Source organism: Diabrotica undecimpunctata, chromosome 5 (genome assembly GCF_040954645.1).
Source record: "Diabrotica undecimpunctata isolate CICGRU chromosome 5, icDiaUnde3, whole genome shotgun sequence".
In the NCBI taxonomy this organism is placed as follows: domain Eukaryota; kingdom Metazoa; phylum Arthropoda; class Insecta; order Coleoptera; family Chrysomelidae; genus Diabrotica; species Diabrotica undecimpunctata.
The window spans coordinates 90,328,301-90,340,832 of record NC_092807.1 but is presented as its reverse complement, the minus strand read 5'-3'; positions in this window follow the sequence as shown (position 1 = coordinate 90,340,832).

Genomic DNA, 12,532 nt, shown 5'->3' with positions numbered 1-12,532 from the left:
CTATATATATATATATATATATATATATATATATATATATATATATATATATATACAGGGTGTTTCTTTTGGAGCGTAACATACATTAACTCTAAAAAGGGGACACTTGGGGACACATCTTAAAAATATCATACTTAATGGGTTTTACTTCATCAATAATAAAGATACTGGGTGTTTTGTCAACTTTTAATTTGGTTCATAACTCTTTAACCACAACGAATATTCTCTTTATATTTGGCACGCGAATATTTTTTAAGGTTTCAATTTACCTAATTTATTTATAGTTAAATGAAATCTGGGCCAAGAATAAGAAATATTGGTTTTACTGTTTTTTATTAATTAATGTAACACATTGTGGTCATCCAGGGATGTTTGCTATTTGTTAGGTTCGTCTAAGAATTCCTTTACAACTTTGATTCATTTCTTGATGTTCGTTTTTAAACAAAGGAACAAAATTAGCAAAAATAGCAAAGATAATTGTGAAAACCACAATATTAATGAAGACAACGAAGGACGACTAGAATGTTATAGATCTTTGTATTAATATCTTTACAGATACCAAGTAGTTTCTCTCTTATTTTAGAATAGGGAAAATAAAGTTTGCTAATAAAAATTTACGGAACAGAGAGTATACTACTAATATAAAGGGTTTAATCAGATTATTACATAATTTTTCTTTCTTAGAAGATTATTACTTCTATACGCGCGTTCGACGTTAGAAATTTGTACGGGAGTGAATCGGCAAAATCATTACATATATATGTAAGATATAGGTAAGAGAAAAACAGAAGATTTATTTTCTCTCTCTTTCTCTCTCGAGAATGTATGACCGAGAACTGTCAATTTTAAAACACATTACTGTTATGTCTAATTGGCAAATTTTTTGCGGGTTTTGTTCATACGCTGGTATATGTGAGTTTGAATCCCAATACGAATTACCTTTTTTATTTTTGAAATATTTAAAAACCACATGTTAATCTTATTAAATATATGTAATATACGCAAAAATGCGAAATTTTAAAATAAAATGAAAATTTACAACATAATCCGAGTTTTATTTATTTTAGTTTTATTTTTATTTTCCACAAACATTTCTTAAACTTATACTTCTATACGCGCGTTCGACGTTGGAAATTTGTACAGGAGTGAATCGGCAAAATCATTACTGTAAGATATAGGTAAGAGAGAGACAGAAGATATATTTTCTCTCTTTTTCTCTCTCCAGAATAAAAATGTTCCTTTTGTAAATATATTTAATATTTATTAATATTATTATTATTTTTTTATTAATATTATTATCATGGTAAATTAAACATATGCGTAAGTAAGTTATGTATATTGTCATTTTTAAATACTTATAAATATTGCATTTTAATTTGTATTGTATTATTATATTGAATTATGTTGCAGTGTATTGTTTGTATTTTTATATTAATAACAAAATAAACAATGAATTTTACTGCAAAGTATGTGTAAAAATTTTTTTTTTGCATTCAACTCCTTTCATATATTAATATGAAAATAGAAATATACATTTTTATCAAAATATTGATTCAATCGTTCATTTACCATACTCCTATTACAGGTTATATGTTTATATACTGCAAATATGCACCATATACCTATATACCTAATTCTGTTTCTCTTTCTGCTCTGTCTTACCTATAGCATTGCATAGGTAATGATTGTACAGGTTAACTCACACATAAATTTGTAACGGCGAAAGCGTGTTTAGAAGTATAATTTCTACCGGCAGTCCCACTTGACTAGTACACTCGTTTTTTTTATATTACTTTAACTAAAGTCGTAACTAAAATTTTCTAAACATAATTTTTGTCCGTAAACGTTTTATAAATTCAAGAATAACATTTGAACTTTGGTACATTTGGAAATTTTTGTTTTGTATTTAACTTTAGTCTAAAACAAATTAAAACATTAATTTATACCAATAATACTAAATTATTAAGAAACTTTTATAGCTATAGAGATATAAAAGATAAAATTAATTCAAATATCAAAGAGCTTATGCCAAATTGAATGTTTTGTCACAGTCAAGATTTTAATTACAATTTCAGTTGAATTTTATAAAGTAATAATTAACCCGGCTTAATATAGATTTTAATATTTATTTTCAACAGTTTCTTTTTATAAGAAACAAAGCCTAATATGTACGTGAAAGAAAAAAAACTAAAAAAGTTTTATTTTAAATTTTTTTATTTTAAAATTGATTTACGAACCGGAGAATATACATCACCTACAGTTAGTAGAGATAACTGTAAAATGGTTGTATATTCTCATTATATAGTAATTTTTCTCCTTCAGATGGTTTTTAAAAATCATCCTGATCTACAATATCTTTGCTGTTCCAATATCGCACCATATTTTGTTTTATAATTAATAAATTAATAAAGTACCGTTTTGGAATTAAAAAAAGACGTGCAAAGATATGACAATAATTTTATTTTTACATGAAAGCCTGTACCTTAATCTACTTTTCTACATAATTTCCGTGAATATTGAGGCACTTGTCATAACGTGGCACCAGTTTTTGAATACCCTCCTGATAAAATTCTGCCGCCTGACTTGTTAACCACTGCATCACAAATGTTTTGACTTCGTTATCGTCTTGAAGATGCTGACCGCCCAGGTATTTCTTCAAGTGCTGGAACAAATGGTAGTCGCTGGGCGCCAGATTAGGGATGTATGGAGGATGATCTAGAGTTTCCCATTTAAATGATTTGATGAGATCTTTGGTCTGATTAGCCACATATGGACGGGCATTGTCATGCAGCAAAACGATACCCTTACTCAACTTGCCACGTCTTTTGTTCTGGATTGCACGAAGCAGATTTTTCAATGTCTCACAATAAGACGCTGCATTGATTGTCTCATTACAAGGCAGAAACTCCACTAGCAATACTCCCTTTCTGTCCCAAAAAACTGTGCACATGATTTTCCTGGCAGAAATTGTTTGCTTAAACTTCACTCTTTTGAATGATGATGAATGATGAATACCATGGATTGTTGTTTCGATTCTGGTGTGACGTAGGCCACCCACGTTTCGTCACCAGTAACAATTTGGTCTAAAAAGTTTGCTCAAGGAAAGTCAATGTACTGCTTAAACGTTGGGTTTTGTGCAAATCCGTCAACATTTTTGAAACCCAACGTGAGCACAATTTCCGGTAATTCAAGTTCTCGGTAACAAAGCGATACAAAACACTACAAGAATACTGAGAAAAGCAGTCGGACAATGATGAAATTGTAAAGCGTCTGTTTTCTCTCACCTTTTCGTCCACTTTCTGCACCAAATTTTCATTAACGACCGAAGGACGCCCACTCCGTTCTTCATCATACACATTTGTGTGGCCATCTTTAAATGCTCTCACCCATTTCCTTACTATTCCATCACTCATAATGTTTTGTCCGTAAACTTCAACGATCTCACGATGAATATCGATCGGTTTTACGCCTTTAGCACTAAGAAATCGTATAACAGCCCGTACTTCATAATCAGCGTGACCCAAGATTGTTGAAGGCATCTTAAATACTGGAGTAAACAAGTAAACAATGAAGAATCAGACTGTAATGGCGTCAGTGCGTAGACAAAAGATGTGGGTAACCAGCGCTCATGCGCGGAACGCCGACCGTAGCGCTGCGGCAGCAGAATCGCAAAACGGTACTTACTTAAAAAACATGCCTCGTAGATAAAATTGGAGATAAAGTAATTATCGGTCCTCAACAGATAGCCCCCAAGTAGCTTGTCATTATTGTTTTTGGCACTGAAAAGAGATATTTTTATTTATTTTTTCGTTCTATAATTTTGTTCTATATTCTTTCGTTATTTTACATTTTTTTCAATTTTGTTCAAAGCATTAGATATGAGGATAAACCTAGGCCATATACATTTTCCTCCTATCCAACAGTGGTTAAATAATATTTCCAAATAAATGAATTGGAATAAGAGAAGCAATTGAATGGCCTCCTAATTAACTGGACTTAACTCATTTAGACTTGTTTTCAGGTGGGTCAGTTGTATATAAGAATATATTTATTAATTTAAAAAAAAAACCAACTACTAAAAAGTATTTTTATCTGAAATTTTCCCAAATGTACGAGAAGAGTTCAAAAACAGAATTTATTATTGTTTAAACCAAGACTTTCTTAGACCATTTTGAGGACTTTACAGATCCCAACTTTTCGAATTTTACGGCGATATTTGCGGCTGCATCTGTACAAACTACAACTGTTCGAGAAGCTGGTAAACAACCATAAATATTGACGTATGTTCGTTGGCTAAATAGGATCTGGAGCAGAGTTCATACCCCATAATATTTAAGAGTTTCCAATAGATCCCTCAAAAAGCGATCACCGTCAACAAAGAGTTACCTACGTTTTGGCCAAAATTAGATGATATGGACACCAAGTATATTTGAATAAGAAACAAATCACAGCAACCCTCAAATCCAACAAACTGAAAAATAATTTCGTTGATATAGCATATACACTTTGTTTTATTTAAATTTAAAGGTCGGAAGCGCTTAGCTAAAGACTCTATATTTCTGAATAATTTTTAGTCTAATAAGGATATTGTATTTAAGCAAATAAAACAGGATCATATATGGTAACTTTTTGACATTTTTAAAGATTACTTATATTGACTTTATCAACGCACACCTTTTAAAAATAAAAGTTCGAAATGTCACAGTTCACCCACTCAAATGTAATTGAGTGCTAGTCGATAATAAACTAGTGACCCGGATAACTTTTAAGCTACAGGCAAGCTGTAAATTATAAAATAAGACAAATCTTTTATTCATCGAAAACCCTCCGAAAATCATTAAATATTTCTGAAATTTTGATCCCATGGGAGGTTCCTGTTAACACCCTTATCGCTAACACTACTTGCGATTAATATTTAGAATTTCTACGCTGGAGAATTTGCCAAGGGTGTTTTAGGGATACTTGGTCCGTTATTTAAAAATTAATTATAAATGGAAATTGTTAATATACATTGACACATTTCTGTTTTTTCTGAAACTATTAAAAAAGTCTTTTAAAAAGAAAGTCAAATATGTTAAAGTGACATTATAAAGTATTTACACATTTCGCACACTCAGTGCAAGACTGCAGTAACTCAAAATTTTATGAAAACGAAGTAATCATGGAATTCAATTGTAAACATGCATATCTATCCCCTGTAAAACTTTAGTAACTTTCAAATTCTTAACCGGCTAAATATTACAACAACAACAGTTTAACTATTTTGCGTTTTTGTACATAAGTTCCGTGCAAAACTGTTGTAATTCGAATGTAACAGAGTTACAACAGTTTTGCACGGAACATTGCAATGGTTTCGATAACAAGCAATGAAAGGCACGAAAAAAGTAAGATATTTGTTATTTTAATATCTATATCTGTGTTGTTTAATTTTAATATACAGCATGTCTACGTAATCCCTTTAATGGCCGAGACAATAAACAAAGATTTTTACGAGACCAATCTATTCATGTAAGTTTTATGTCCTTTGCGTCACATTATATATTTTCCATAAAATGCGTGCGATGTCATATCGCACCATTTATATTTGACCATTTATTAGATTGGATTAAAAACACATAAATTAAGACTTATTATTCACAGCCAAAAAGTATTTTTTCTTATGAAAGGAAAAACAGTTATCTTAAAACTTGTGTATTAACAATACTGACAGGTTAAAAAATCTATTCTCAGAAAACTTGTTCTATAAAAATTAAATCCCAAATTGTATTAAATCTTCATGTAACCTTTCGGGTGCGAGTCTTATCATATTGTCCCCCCGTAATTCCCAACTTTCACTAAGGTAGTGAATTTCAATCCTTTTGTTAATCACTGTACTCAAGGTAGCCTGATTTGCATATTTTTATTATAGTCCTTTTGTTTTAAATTTAAATAAAAATATTGAAAGTTTTACAAATAATTTTTCTACCTTGTTATGATTTTGTCATTACAAAGCGAAGGAATTATGGCTATCAGAAACATGTGCAGAGATAGAAACTGATAGAATTGTAATGAAATGCAGCAAAAAAAGTGGTTCATCCTATATAGTTTAAGAAATGAAAACAAAGGACTTCATTGATTTTAAACATGTTTCCTTTCTGTTAGGAAACAACTATAAAATTGATCAAAATAAAGAAAATGTGAAGTGGACAGATATAAAAATTTTGCAATGCAGAAAAGATAGTCCGCACACAATTTTTTTTAATTACAACTATGATGACGAACTATGGAACTATCTAAAAAAATCATCACGGACTACACATAATATACGAGAAGTGCTACTTAAACCTGCCTACAAAGAACAGTCAAAACTTCAAATGGCCAAAAAGAAAGATTTGGTATACTTATGCGATTCGGGTATGATACCAGAAGCCCACCATAATTTTTATAAAAAAATTTTGGCCCAAGATGATATACGAGAAGAGGACAACAACTAACAGAAAATGTGTCTACACTTTTTACAATTTTCTCCGTGCAAAAGTGTTGTAACTTTAAAATTCTAATACTAAATGTGTAGTGATTAACAATTTTCTCCGCGCAAAAGTGTTAACCTAATTTTTTAGCATTAATATTATTTTATTTAAATTTCTGTTTTTGGTTAATGTAATATAGGCTGAAAAGCATGCAAAATCATAATTAATTGTTAATTTTTCTTACATCTTGTGTCTTATTTCACCGATATTATCACGAAAATAAACAAAATCGTCGTTATCTGGAAACTTACTTATTCTGACTTACTGCAGTCTTGCACTGAGGGTGCGATTTATTGTCAAGCCTATGCCAGAAAAGTACTTCTGAACCTACTGAAATAATTTATAATTAAAATATAAATGCCGGCGTGAAAAAGTTTTTGTTATTTCCAACAGGTGGCGCTAAGGTTATTACTGTATTTTTACCAAACTCCTCAGCCTGTGTGCTATCTCTGTTGAGATTAACGAACATTATGGCAAATATTTTATATTTCTTAGCTACAATTTTTTTTTTCGATATGTAGACACTTCTTCTTCTATGTAGTTGTTTCCAAGATTAGTTGTAGCTCATCGTTATCAGATGGTGCATGATATGATCGAGTCAAGCCATATTTCTCATCTAAATTGTTCGGACCAGTTGTGGGTATTCATTTTCGTGAAGAGTTTTGCGTTGGTCATTCGAATAGGCCAGCTGATTCTTAGCATACGTATGTAGAGCAAGATTTCAAATGTTTTCATCTTTTTTTAATCATTCCGCTTTGTCTACGTTTTAAGCCTGCCACTCACGTTCCAACGCCGCAGTACAATTTTGTAGAAGGCTACAAAATTAAACGTAATTTGATCATGTATTTGCACTATTCGACCAAATCGGCGTGATTTGACGGCACACACACAAGTCCGTCTGCAGCAGTACGACAGAGTTGGTTGGGTCGTAAATTTGAACGTGTATATTGTGACAACGACAAAATCGTACGACTGCAAAAAAATTTTTGCTGGTAAATTTCGAAAATGGCTTATAGCTAGAGGTTTTAAGAGATTTGTTTGACATTTATAAAGAACAAGAGTGTCTATGGAAAATAAAATCGACATCATGATAAAACCGCTAGAAAAAAAGCTGTGAATATTTTATTTGCTAAAGTTCAAGAATTGAAAGCGGATACTAATGAAGAGTTGGTAAAAGAGAAAATTAGTAATTTTCGAACATGTTATAAAAGGGAATTAACATTATCTGGATATAATCGCAATTCTTATAATAAATGTACGTGACAGTATGAATGTCTTTTCAGCAAACAATCTTTGCACCACCACCCACTTTTGTAGGTTTGTTGTATTTTTTTCCTTTATACAAAGAGCAAGAGCCCCCAAAAGTATATCGTTATCTGTAATGTTTCTGATTTGAAAGTAAACCTGATACTGCAAAATCGATACGTGCGTATTCCCATCCGGTTTTCAACATTATTGTATTGCAATTGCCTTCGACAAAATCGTACTGCGCCGTTGGAACGTGAGTGGCGGGCTTTAGATCCATACAGCAGTAACGACCAAATGCACAGTGGTCAAAAATACCAAAAGAGATGACCAAAATATAAAAGTGTTTTTTGCTGCTGATTACAAATAATGCAAGGTCTAAATTGCAAAAAAAATGGCGGATGTATTATGGCGGGTAGCTGCTTCGTAAATAGTATATATATTTTTTTAAATTTAACTACTAGTTACTAAAAGTGATCAATTTTATTGATCTCACGAGAATCGTAAAAAATTGCTAAAATCGCGCCAGGTGTATTTATTTAACTCCTTTATAACAACTGAGTTTATTCTCGGTAAAACACAAAAACTTCTTACGAAATCTGCCCTCTTTATCTTTAAAACGCATCTTGATTTTTGTCAATAGGATACTCGGATCACAAGATATAGAATTTTACCGTCGAGCTTATACAAACTTTATTGAACATTGATATCGCGCGCGTAACTGACATTCAAAATCGTCGGTGGCTTCAAGCGTTGTTTCTAAGAGAACGGTTAATTTTACACAACAAGTGCTTATTAATATTTTTGTTTAAAATTATCTGAGCTATATTTTTAATTTGAAACATTTTTTTTCTACGGCGTACGGATTCTTAGTAAATCGATTTTTTGCGTTTTTATTCTCATACGAGGGCGTTTTAGTGATTATCTTTTTTGCAACTTCTTTGGGGTCCCAAAATTAATATTCTTGGCAAAATTCAGCTTGTTTGTATGATTTTTAGGGGTCATCTCTCTGACGAATGCACTACACATGTTTGTATATAGAATCAATAAACGATTTAACTTAAAATGATTTTATCGATCTTATTATTGTCTCGTGGCACAGTTTTGCCTGATTCGACAACAAATGGCGTCTTTTAATTATATCTCATAAACATTAAACTAAAGAGGAAATTTTATTCTAACCTTAAGAACCGCTTGATTTGTTTTAAACAATCCTTGTTTTAATGAAGGATTTAATCAAGGAATAAAAAAGTTTTTTTATTTTCAAATATTTTCAACTACAGAATTGTTGTTTTTAGCTAATAAAAAGAAGATGGCAGCTTATCATATCTAATAGCGCCAATAGTGAATTTCCATTATTAATAATTCATATCACTCCGAGTTTGGCAATGCGCTACCTGCCAAATATATTATGTGCATTTCAATAATTATCCATTCTGCACTTTAGCACCGCAACTCAATAAATATTAAAGAATGGGGTTAGCATTACATTGCTGAGATACGGTAGTGCTGAGATAGTTAATTGGCTACGGGAATTGTCGGAATGCTCTGCGGTACAATTATCAACACGCTCGACATGCAATCAAGAGTACGGGACAATATATCTCCCACAAGATTCTGTGATTTTACTGTTTCCGCTGTGTCGCTTTTAGTTCAATTTTTTTAATTCGTATTCCTACGGCACACCATTCGGCTTCGGTAATTTAAATTAGCAACAAGTTTCATTTGCGCAGGCGGCAGCCGTAACGAAGTGCCTTTGAGCAGAAAATTGGTTACGAATTTATTGGGACCGAAACTAAAAACTAGCAATTTTATGTAGCTTACTCTTTTTAAGCTGGGCGAATCCAGTAGATATATGAAAATTAAAATGTATAATAAATAAGGTGTTGTGTTAAATTAAGTTTATTCTATATGTAAGATGAATTGCTAAACATAATAGAGAAAATGCATCGGAAAATTCTAAACTATTTTAAAACTTTGCGTCCAACAAGTATCACGGTGACACCATCTTCCAAAAGTTTTACAGAGTGTCTAGTGGAGTCAGTTTGGTTAATTAAATTAACAATTTCGTTATAATACAGATAACGACATTGTTTTGTTGACCATAGGAATTAAGATTTATTGCAATTCCATCTCTGGAGTATATTTATTATCTTATATACAAAAAGGCTAAGCCCTTTTCTTGTGCGCAATACTCCTCCTAAACGGTGATAGATAGGCGAATAATTTTCTCGAATAATTAAACAGATTGTTGAGTAGATTCCCCCTAAGGTCTAAAATTTAAAAAATTCGAACCGGTTTAAAAATGGCGGTCATAAAATGAATTTTTCCTATAGTAAAGTATAGGAAATCAATAATATACACAATGCAACAACGCGTCAATTCTCGAATGCTGGAATTCACCAACAAGTGTTTCCACTTAAGGAATAACGATAATGACCACTCAAAATTCGGGATCCTCCTGTCTCCGATTTTAATTTATGAGGCTTGTTTTACACTATCTGATGAGTTGGTATTTTTTTATTTTTATGTTTAGTTAGAAAGTATTCTGTTTCCAACAAGTGCAGCGTGTGTGAGGTGTTGTGATTGATATTTAGAGATTTAGACTACGTTTTGAGTTAAATACTTAAAGAATTAAATATTAAGGTAAGCATTACTTTGTTTTGAATTTATTAGTTAGAAATATATTATTAATTTTGTTGGGAATAAGCCACAATTTTACTTTAAATTAGGTTTATTTTAAATCAATAAATAAAAAATAAACTTATTATAAAGTAAAATTGTGGCGTATTCTCAAAAAAGTGGAACAGTAGGCGGTAGTGTAGACTAGCGCGGAGCAACATACTGTTTTCTGTATTTTTTAAATTTAAATAATATTTAAATATAAATTTAGTTAGTTAGTTAGAGTTCTCAAACCGACTTCTGTTTCAGAAATGTGGCATTTTACAATCTAAAATATGCAAAAAAAGTTACTTCCGTTTTTTATTTAAGAGGGGCGGAGTCTAACAATCATATTGTTTCCGTTTCCTAATGTAAATCTTTCTGAAAATCCTAAAAAACTACTGTATCGATTTTTAATTTAAAAAAATTGGCGTCGATACAGTTTATTTTTGGAACATTTACACCAGGCGATGGAAATGATGGATAGTTAGACTCCGCCCCTCTTAAATATCAGCAAAACTTACATCAAAACTCGATGTCGAGTTGGTCCGCTAGTAATGCTCTACAACCAATGTTTTGGTATTTTGCAGCCTTAACAGTAATACAAATTAATCAGTAAGTAAATAAGGAATATGCTTTATTGTCACTGAAAATTGTACAAATTTTATAAACACAACTTACAACAATAAGACAAGAAAGAAGAAAAATAATCAGAATAAAAATCGTTTGTACTTTTAAATAAAAGAAAAACAACAAAATTCTTCCAAACTTAAACATAAATAAAAAAAATACTACCTAATTAAGAACCTACAAACTTTGCAGTATGTACGTAACAAAAAATAAAAATTAGGAAAGCAGGTTAATGAATTCAGGGCTCAAATATTCCACCTCCTTGTGCTAAATAGTAAATCAAATCTGTCATACAGATTTCTTCTCATATTTTGGAGTAGGGCTGGTGTAATGCTTGCAGAGAAACGAAGTATTTTTGTCCTTAATTTGACTAGTTTTGTGGCCCTTTCAAGCTAAGCCTATACGTTTTTTCTTTGAGAAAACCCAAAACAAAAGAAATCATTAGGCGCTAAGTCACAGGATCTAGCGGGCCATTTAATTGTACCACGTGTACTTATCAGTCGATCAGGAAATGTTTAATTGAGGAAGTCAATAGTTGCTCTACAGTTGTGAGCCTTACACCCATCCTGTTGGAAATAAACCTCCTGAAAATTAACGTTAAGGCGTCGAACTGCCGAAATGATCTCATTTTGTAAAAGTTGTAAATATTTGGACATGTTTAGGTTTTCATCGATAAAAAATGGACCGACAATATGGTCGCCTAATATTCCAGTCCAAACATTTAACTTTGCGGATGATGCGTTCGCACTGCAACACTGAGGTGTTTATTTTTCCGAGAATAATACCTTGCAACGCACAAGTTGTGTTTTTTTGTGTAATGAAAATAAAGATTCGTCAGAAAATAAAATATTTTTTTAAAAGTCTACATTTTTATTCTGTTTATATAACATAATTTTACAAAACTCCATCCGCCTTAAGTTATTTTCCAGAAACAGGTCTTGTGTTGGATGTATCTTAAAACAGTAATACCCATTCCTTTTGGGAACTCACTGGACAGTTCGAGCATTCACGGTAACTTTTCTAGCAATTTGTACACTATTGCAGGGTTCACTAGCTTCCACAAAAGTACAAATATCAATATCCCTATTTTGACGCTCATCATCGACAGGTCTAACACGTGGTAGGTTACTTTCATGGTACTTTTTACAACTGTTTACACATTTTTAAGTTTGAAAATATTTATTGGTATTTTTACCTGTTGTAGCACTTGGTGGGGGCCCATTTTCGAAGGCAACGATAAATAAATCAATTACTTCGCGTATCGAATTACCCTGAAAGTACCATGTTACAAGTTGCACTTTTTCTTGGACGGTATACAACTTAATAGGCATTTTATTAATTATTTGTATATTCTTTAAGAACTTCGTATAAAATTTTTAATGTTATTGTGACAATTACGACAATTCGTACCTACTGTGAAATGAATATAGAGGTGGAAACGTCTAACATGCCACAGCGATTGCCATTGTGTTGTATGGTCAATAAAA